The sequence below is a fragment of the Prionailurus bengalensis genome, chromosome B3 (assembly GCF_016509475.1).
Source record: "Prionailurus bengalensis isolate Pbe53 chromosome B3, Fcat_Pben_1.1_paternal_pri, whole genome shotgun sequence".
Classification (NCBI taxonomy): Eukaryota; Metazoa; Chordata; class Mammalia; order Carnivora; family Felidae; genus Prionailurus; species Prionailurus bengalensis.
Genome location: NC_057355.1, coordinates 25,297,831 through 25,307,648, shown reverse-complemented (window position 1 = coordinate 25,307,648; position 9,818 = coordinate 25,297,831). Strand labels below are relative to the sequence as shown.

Genomic DNA, 9,818 nt, shown 5'->3' with positions numbered 1-9,818 from the left:
TCTAAAGCAGCTAAACATTCCCTCTGGCAATGTATGAGAGTTCTCAATACTTCTTAACGTTGATAGAAAAATATGTGTAAACATGTTTGCTAAAAGATTAATGACAAAGCTAGACAAACTAGACACAGGATAAATGAGTTCCAAATCATAATTTAAAGTGAACAAAGAAAAATCTAACAATTAAAGATCTTTAAAAAGAAAATAGGGGCATCTGGGTGGCTCAGTTGGTTGAGTGACCAACTTCGGCTCAGGTCATGATCTCACAGTTCGTGGGTTCAGGCTCCACATCAGGCTCTGTGCTGACATTTCAGAGCCTGGAGCCTGCTTCAGATTCTGTGTCTCCCTCTATCTCTCTCCCCTCCCCTACTTGCTCTCTTTCTCTCTCTCCCTCAAAAATAAACATTTAGAAAATAATAATAGTAAATTTAAAAAAGGAAAAGAAAATATACAAGAGGTGCCCAGCTGGCTCAGTGAGTACAGCATGCAACTCTTGACCTTGGGATATGAGTTTGAGTCCCATGTTGGGCATAGAGATTACTTAAAAATAAAATATTTTTTAAAAAGAAAGAAAAGTATAAAATTACTAAATTCTTGCATATTTCCAAGTATCAATGAACTGAAACATGGTGGCCATGAGTTCAGTGCATCAAATATTCCCCATTCCAGAGATAGGACTTTATTCCCACCTCCTTGCAGTGAGATGTGGCCACACAGAATTCTTTGACCACCAAAGTGTGAGCAGAAGTGATGTGTATCATTGCTGGGCAGAAGCTTTAAGGATTGAGGTGGGATTACAATGGGCTCTTGCTCCCTGCCACAGAAACCATCCACACTCCAGATGGCACATTCCTGACAGTCTGGGGACCAAAATGACCACAATGTAGAAACCTAACCAATTGTAGACATGTACCATGAAGAAGAAAAAAATCTCTACTTCTTTAAACCAAGACATTTTGGAGTTATTACCACAGCAAAACCTAATCTATCACACACACAAAAAAATTAGTATCAGGATTGGGGGCATCATGAAAAATTTAGAATATGTAACATTAACTTAGGTACCAGGCAGCATACTTGTAAGAAAATTGTTATTGAAGGCCAAAAGAACCATAATCTATGTAATACAGTAGCAAAATATCTAGTAAAGCCATTATTTGTAATGACTCAGGAGTCAGATCATAAGCCTAATGAACTTATAGCTCAAGGGGAAGAGGTTGGAAAATGGAACTAGTCTACACTAGTTGTGACAGGTTGCAGTTAGTACATTTTTATGAAAAAATAAAATGAGTGCAGAAATGAAATGGCAGTAGGAATAAAAGAAAATAGAGCCTAAAAAGTCATGAATTTGCAGAGTTGGAAGTGGGAACTTTTTCTCCATTCCAAATGGTAAAAGATAAAACTGAATGGCCTCTTAAGAGTTCTGTCCCTCAGTTTATGGAGGCTTCGAAGATGAGGCGACCTTCAAGCTTCATTTTGAAATATAATCAGTGATCTACCAAGTTGTAAAAACAATGAAGACTGTTCCAAACAGAGAAGATCCATGGACAAGAGAAAATACTTGTCAAGCAACTTGGAGGAAATACAAATAGTCAGTACTGCATCACAATAGTTTCCAAATCCTCCCAAGCTGAGAATACCTTTATTCAATGTCAGGATCTAAAACTGATGAAAGCAGACTTATTCCAGACTCCATAGATCACATTTTAAAATCATCTGAATAAGTAGCCAGGCTTGAGGGGCTATGTCACCTCTCAAGAGAAAACAGGATCAGGATCTAGTGGAGGAGATCCTCCTCCACTAGAAGAGTGAGAAGGGGGTCACTATAGGTAAATTGACCTAATAAGAGATTCTTTCAATAGTCAGAGCATGAGACAATGGGGTCCTGAAATTCACAATCGCTCTGAGGATAACTTAGAGGGTATGTATTTCAGAGATATTTAGGAGAGAGACTCAACAGAACTGGACCACTGATTACATGGAGGTAGGCAGAAGGATAGGAAGAGGATAGGGTCAATAATAATTTCCAGATTTCCAATTTGGGGGACAGGATGAGCACAGTTACTAACAACCAATACAGGGAATACAAGGTGAGCAAGGATGGCAATAAGGAGCAAAGGGATTGAGTTTATTTACGAATATGTTGAGTTTGGAAAATCTGCATTATAGCCGGTTTTAAGTGTCCCATTGAAATTTAACACACAAAGAAGTTGGGAACTCTAGGCAGTACTAAATGTTGGACCTTGCTTAAATATCAGAAGAAGATATTTAGCACCACAATCTCACCCCCAACATGTCCCCACCACCAAGAGCCAGCCCCACTCCATTCTTTCTGCCCACAGAAGGGGATCCAGTGTGTTAGTATCCAGAGTCAGCCAATGTTAAATTTGAGCAGCAGAGAACTGTCTGTCACCATCTGGGAAGGAGAGAGGGGGAAGAATTTTTCACTATTTCTCCTTTTATTCCTGCCCCAGAAATCCCTTTATGGATTAAGTAAACCAGTGTTTACAGATGTGTTTGCAGCTCCTATTAGCCAGGGCTCTATCTCAAGGATGGTTAGACACTGGTTGTGAAGAAATCAGCAGGCAAGGCAGGATGTTTGATGATTTCAGCTTATCATGGAGATAGACCCCACAAGGACTCCTCTGAGTCAACAGCATGACAAAAAAAATCCTTAAACAATTCCATTCCAATTACCAGTTGCTGAGAAAATAAAACTAAACCTCCCATTTTTGATTGGTCCAAGTGAGAATCATTTAATGATTATAGAATTACGTGCTCCTAAGGGTTAGGTTTCCTGGGAAACAGACTCTGAGAACTGTGTGCAGGAGGTTCATTGGGAGTGCTCTCAGGAACCACATTGTGAGAGGGAGGAAAGCAAGAAAGGGCAGAGGGAGTGAGTGCACCATGATACCTCAGTCCAGCTCATCTTTGAGGCAAGAGAGCTGGGGCTTTGTATTCACCTATGGACGAGTCACTGGGTGCAAGTGGCTTCCAGGGAGCAGGTATGATCTAGACATGTCAATTCCCCAGTGTTTTTTTTTTTTAATCTGAGTAAATGGTGATGGGTCTCTTTGGGGAAGGACCAGGCATGTCATTATCACATATCCTTCCCATGGTGACATAGGGTCATTTTTCGTGGGTACCCGGCCTCTCTTTTAGTCAATGGGGTTCAGATTCAAGTTTCTAGAATCATTAACTGAAATATAAGCTGAAGATAAGATTTTTTTATGGAGTACTTTGCCTCAGAAATGTATATATTATTTTTAAGAACTCAGATGTTTTTTCAGCGCAATCTCAACATAGAGAATGAAAACTGATGATCTTACATTCAGCACAAGAATTTTTTTATATGTTTAAGCCCAGAAAAAGAAGTCTATGCATTACATTTACATGCCTATTAAAGTCTGTGTGTCTGTATATGTGTCTGTGTGTGTGTTTCAATTTTTCCCTGATGAAAAATAGTGTTTCTTTATGGAACCCCTGTTAAATTCTAGCTTTTGTTACATAAAACAAATTTCATTTGTTTCTTGCTCACTTCTTTTCCCCCATCATCATTCTAGACCCCAATTTCTATTTGAGTCAACAGTGAGCATGTGCACAATGTATCACTCAGCAGACATCACTGTCCTGAAATAGACACCCCTAGCTTTTGCCAGTACTGTCCATGGAAGTTATGACAATAATGCAAGGACAACCAGAATCATAGATGATGAATGATGAATTACAAATGTAATTTAAATTATGTAATAAGATCACTACATTAAATACAACAGGCCCAGTTAAATTTAACTTTCAGATCAACTACACACACACACACACACACACATATATACACTTGTATATCAACTATTTATATCTATATTATATATATAACTATATATATTAGTGTAATAACTAATATGTATATATTAGTGTAAGTATGCCCTATGCAATATTTGAGACATACACTAAAAATCACTTGTTTTTTATTAATATTAATTCAAATTTACTGGACATCTTGTATTTGTTTGTTTTGCAAACTCTGATACGCCTACTATATATAATCAGTAGACATAATTCTTCCACATTTCTTACTTTTACTTCTGCCCTTCAATTTTATCTGTCATTGAAATCCATGTTGCCTTTCCTGCTTGAAGAGAAGTATTAGGATCACAGAAAATACTGAAGATAACAGACAAGGGGGCACATCTGGTTTTACCATTTATATCATAGAAAAGTTGGAACCAAACTGTCTTCTCATCTTAACACTCAAGTTTGTTCAGAAGTTTAAACATTCTTGGCAGAACTTTTCTTTTGAATAACCATCACACACACAGATATACAATACCAGGTTTTTTCTGATCTGCTCTCATGGTATATCATAAAATGAATCATCTCAAATGCTAACATCTCAACCTTTACATAATGCACAATTTTTACTACATTATCCCAAAGTGCTAAGACTTAGAATAATTGTTGATGACTGCTCTTATGTCTTTGTGTCATCTGGTCAGTTCTGGTACCCAGGCCAGACTCAGTCAAGCTTGGCTGCACTTCTCTGGGCAGCTGCTATCAGCAGGCTGTTCAGTGAGGGAGTGGTTGTGCTAGGAAGTGTCACTTGTCTGGGAGCAAGTAGGCTGTTGGCAGAGTGGAAGTAATGGAGACTTCTGTCTCCTGTCACCCATTAGACTAGCTCAGAATTGGCAGGGGTCCAAGAGAGACTCAGGCAAGGCTCTGTGAGGCATAGAGTCAAAACTACCTTTTCTTCTGCATTCTATTAGCCAACACATGTAAAAACCAGACAGAGGGGAAAATGGATTTAATTTTCTGCTGGGAAGAGCTGCAAAAGACATGGATAATGGAAGGTCTAGAGAACTGGATTTATATTTCTAATCAATCTCCCCATCTTTAAATACAATGATGAACATGCAGACATTTTATGGGGGAGAAAAGAGCTTTCTCAGTGAAAAAAAACCATGGATTGACTTATATCCTGCCACAAGTTTCTTATTCTGGTACCTGGTCCAGAATAGTTACCTGTCACTGTCACATCAACATCTGAACAACCTCTTATGCAAAACTAAAAAGTTCTAAACCACCTTTGTTAAGTAGGTTATCCTTCATGGCTTCATGCAATTCAGAGCTTGTTGTGTTTATTGATAATATAGCTGAAAGATAAACTTCTTCCTTCACACCACCACCATATTCAGTTGAACATTTACCAAAAGGGCTACTATTATGTTTACATTATCTGTGCTTTCATCAGGAAAAATTGAGAACTATGTCACTAGCTGTACTTGTCATATTGGTGGTACTTCAGTATACTTCTTGCTTCATATTCACCCAGCATTTCCCAGGACTATATCAATACTATTTTTCACAAGTATCACCTTGTAGTCTAACCTCCTAAAGTTCAGCTTTATTAGAAGACAGCAAAGTACTAATGTTTAGATGTGTAATATTAAACATCTGATACTATTGTCTTTAAATTCCATATTTTCTCTAATTTTTTTGTTGTTTGAAAAATTCTTCATTTCCTGTGTGAAACCACCTAAATGTGTTTTTTTCATATTTACACATTTTCTTTTTGTTTATTTTTTGTTTATTTTTTCTCCTCAAAATTTCAATGTAATTTATTGTCAAGTTAGTCAACATACAGTGTATACAGTGTGCTCTTGGCTTCAGTAGATTTCCATGATTCATTACTTACATACAACACCCAGTGCTCATCCCAACAAGTGCCCTACTCAATGCCCATCACCCATTTCCCTTCTCCCCCGCCCTCCCGCCCATCAACCCTCAGTTTGTTCTTTGTATTTAAGAACATCTTATGGTTTCTCTCCATGTTTGAAACTATTTTTCCCCTTCCATTCCCCCATGGTCTGCTGTTAAGTTTCTCAAATTACACATATGAGTGAAACATATGATATCTATCTTTCTCTGACTGGCTTATTTCACTTAGCATAATACCCTCCAGTTTCATCCATGTTGCTGCAAATGGCAAGATTTCATTCTTTCTCATTGCCAAGTAGTATTCCATTGTTTATATAAACCACATCTTCTTTATTCATTCATCTGTTGATGGACATTGGGCTCTTTCCATAATTTGGCTCTTGTTGAAAGTGCTGCTATGAACATTGGGGTACATGTGCACCTATGAATCAGCACTCCTGTATCCTTTGGATAAATCCCTAGTAATGCTATTGCTGAGTTGTCGGGTAATTCTATTTTTAGTTTTTTTGAGGAAACTCCGCAATGGTTTCCAGAGTGGCTGCACAAGTTTGCATTCTTACCAACACTGAAAGAGGGTCCCTGTTTCTCCACATGCTAGTCAACATCTGATGTTTCCTAAGTTGTTAATTTTAGCCATTCTCACTGGTGTGAGGTGGTATCACAATGTGGTTTTTATTTGTATTTCCCTGATGATGAGTGATGTTGAGCATCATTTCATGTGCCTGTTGGCCATCTAGATATCTTCTTTGGAAAAATGTCTATTCATGTCTTCTGCCCATTTCCTCACTGGATTATTTGTTTTTTGGGTGTGGAGTTTGGTGAGTTCTTTATAGATTTTGGATACTAACCCTTTATCCAATATGTCATTTGCAAATATCTTCTCCCATTGTACATTACCTTTTGGTTTTCTTGATTGTTTCTTTTTCAGTTCAGAAGCTTTTTATCTTGATGAGGTCCCAATAGTTCATTTTTACTTTTATTTCCCTTGCCTTCAGAGATGTGTCGAGCAAGAAATTGTTGCTGCTGTGGTCAAAGAGGTTGTTGCCTGTTTTTTCCTCTAGGCTTTTGATGGTTTCCTGTCTCACATTTAGGTTTTTCATCATTTTGAGTTTATTTTTGTGTATGGTGTAATAAAGTGGTCTAGTTTCATTCTTCTGCATGCTGCTGTCCAATTCTCCCAGCACCATTTGCTAAAGAGAGTGAATTTTTTCCATTGGATACTCTCTCCTGCTTTGTCAAAGATTAGTTGGCCATACATTTGTGGGTCCAATTCTGGGTTCTGTATTCTATTCCACTGGTCTATGTGTCTGTCCTTGTGCCAAAACCATACTTTCTTGGTGATTACAACTTTTTAGTAAAGGCTAAAGTCCTCTACTTTAGGACTGTGATGCCTCCTGTTTTGGTTTTCTTTTTCAACATTACTTTGGCTATTTGGGATCTTTTGTGTTTCCATACAAATTTCAGGGTTGTTTGTTCTATCTCTGAGAAGAATATCAGTGCAGTTTTTATTAGGATTGCATGTAGATTGCTTTGGGTAGTATTGGCATTTTTACAATATTTATTCTTCCAATCCATGAACATGGAATTTTTTTCCATTTCTTTGTGTCTTCTTCAATTTCTTCCATAAGTTTCCTATAGTTTTCATAATACAGATCTTTTACATCTCTGGTTAGGTTTATTCTTAGGTATCTTATGGTTCTTGGTGCAATTATAAATGGGATAGAAACCACTTACATTTTGAGTGTGTCTTAGCTTCACTAGTCAGTGTATCTCTACAAATAAGACATCAGGGGTTTCCTCTCTCACTTTCAACCACAGCCATAAAAGCAAATTCAGATTGCACAACATTATGAAGTGAATTGTACTCTGTAAAATGGTTACTTTTATGTTAGGTGAATTTCACCTCAATTTTTTTAAAAAAAACTTTTAAAAAATCACAAATTCAGTACAAGATAAATAGTACTTCTGAGTAATTTGAGGGCAAACCTATTTGGTCTTCATTTTCTCAGATCACTGCCATTGTCACCAGTTGGTTTACAATGTGTGTCTTTTCTTTTTTTTATTTAAAAAAAAAACTTTAATGTTTGTTTTTGAGAGAGAGAGAAAGAGTGTGAGTCAGGGAGGGGCAGAGAGAGAGAGAGAGACTGAGGGAGATGCAGAATCCGAAGCAGGCTCCAGACTCTTGAGCTGTCAGCATAGAGCCAGACATGGGGCTTGAAACCGTGAGATCATGACCTGAGCCAAAGTCGGACGCTTAACTGACTGAGCCACGCAGGCACCCACAATGTGTGTCTTTTCTTAAGAAATAATCCAATAAAATTTTTTCCACTTTCAGTAAATTAGGATTAAAAATAAGTAATATGAATTTCACTTAGTTATGTTAACACTAGCTTGATTTTAAATTACAATGATTGTGGTTAATGTTTTGGCAGATTCAAGAGGGAAGTATAGGTATCAGCTGCTCAGGTCTCCGTGACCCTGAAGATGCAGGAAGGAGTACCTGACCTTCAAGGTGTCCCATGCAGCACTAAATGAATGCCTTCAGACTTCTCCAAAAAACACTGACTGAGACACAAGCCATGTCACCATGGTTGTGGCTGAGCTGGAGAAGATCTTAAGCAGCTGCCCAGGTGAGGAATCTGTGGTCAGCCTTCTGGATGGCACAGTAGAAAAGCTGAGCATCCCCAAAGCAGGTGGTGGAGTCCATCCAAGTGAGGGAGGAGAGTACCAAGCTGTGCAAGCACAGAATCTAGCACCTTACGGAGCATAGCAGCAACCAGCCCCTGGCAGCCAGCATGAGGAAGAGAAAGCACATGGACCATACAATGGCGGGGCACCTGTTTTGCTGCGGCTACATCTCAGTGAATTAGCACACCAGAGTGGCATATAGAGCTGGTTGGACCCAGCCAAGGTGGCTGATGCTGAGCCAGAAGTTCCAGTACAACTACCACCTGCACCAGATGGGGAACAATTCTGTGTTCACCATCACACCAACCTCTCAGCCATAAGGACACCACAATATTCCAAGGGGGACGGCAGCTTCAAGAGCCCCCACTGGCCCATGTGCAGCCACTCTCTGAACGAGCAGGCATAGCCCCTGCCCCTGGCCCACTGCGCCAACTCCCACCTGCTCTGCAGACCTCAGACATCTCAATGATGGAGAACAACCGGCCCCCGAGGCTGCCCAACGACTATAGCTACAACCCTTTGCTGTCTGTCCACCAAGAACCAAAGAAGTGTTGCACTTCTCACAATCCAAGAAAGTGTACATCATGTAGGCACCCCACACAAACCTGCGTGCCCCGTGCCTTCGCACTCCAGCCTGGTCTGCCTACCTGTGTTTCTGTTTCTTGTGACCCAAGATCAGTGAGCGATGGTAACTACTCCTAGAAAGAGAGGAGTCAGATCAAGAGCACATCTGTGCTTGGAGATATGTTTCCACTGGTAGAATTCTGAAGGACTCGTGAGCTACTTGATGCCTTCCCTTTCAGAGAGAGACTTTCCTGCCTGGAGCTTCCACCACTTCAGAAACAAAAGTCAGTTATTTCCTGCACCCCTGACCCTTGTGTCCTCCTTCTGTCGGCCCCTCCTTCCCATCACCAACCAACATGCCAGGAAGGGTGGCAGCCATGCCCAACGAGCATGCCCTGTAGAGGCATCCAGCAGAGTTGCGTCCTTGGGACCTGGCTTTGGGTGTGCCAGGTTCAATGTCAGGTCATTCGTGCCGCCTTATCTCCTCCTTGAGAATGTGTTCACATGGAAATCCACTGGGCCGAGTTCTGCAGAGAACTTTCCTGCCTATGGTTCCCTCACTGTAGATCTAATGCTGATCCTTACAGTAACTTGTAGTTCAATTGAAGTAAACACCTGTGACTTTTCAAATCAAATGATCTACTGTAGTTTACAAAAAACCATACGGTAGAGGTTTGTATTTAGCACTTATTTTTGCATGTTGATGTTGATTAGTTAATAAACTGTAAATGTAAAGCATAATAAAAAGCTTTTCTATTTCTTGAAAAAATAAATTACAATGACAGTAAAAAAAACCAAATGTTATGGACAAAATGTTTCCATTTTCTCAGATGCATGAGCATGCATTGTAGTTG

General features: G+C 39.4%; 1 pseudogene; it reads left to right on the top strand.

Moving 5' to 3' along the window:
* The first annotated feature begins 623 nt into the window (after positions 1-623).
* LOC122468000 lies at positions 624-8,908 on the top strand (annotated as a pseudogene).
* Positions 8,909-9,818: the final 910 nt, after the last annotated feature.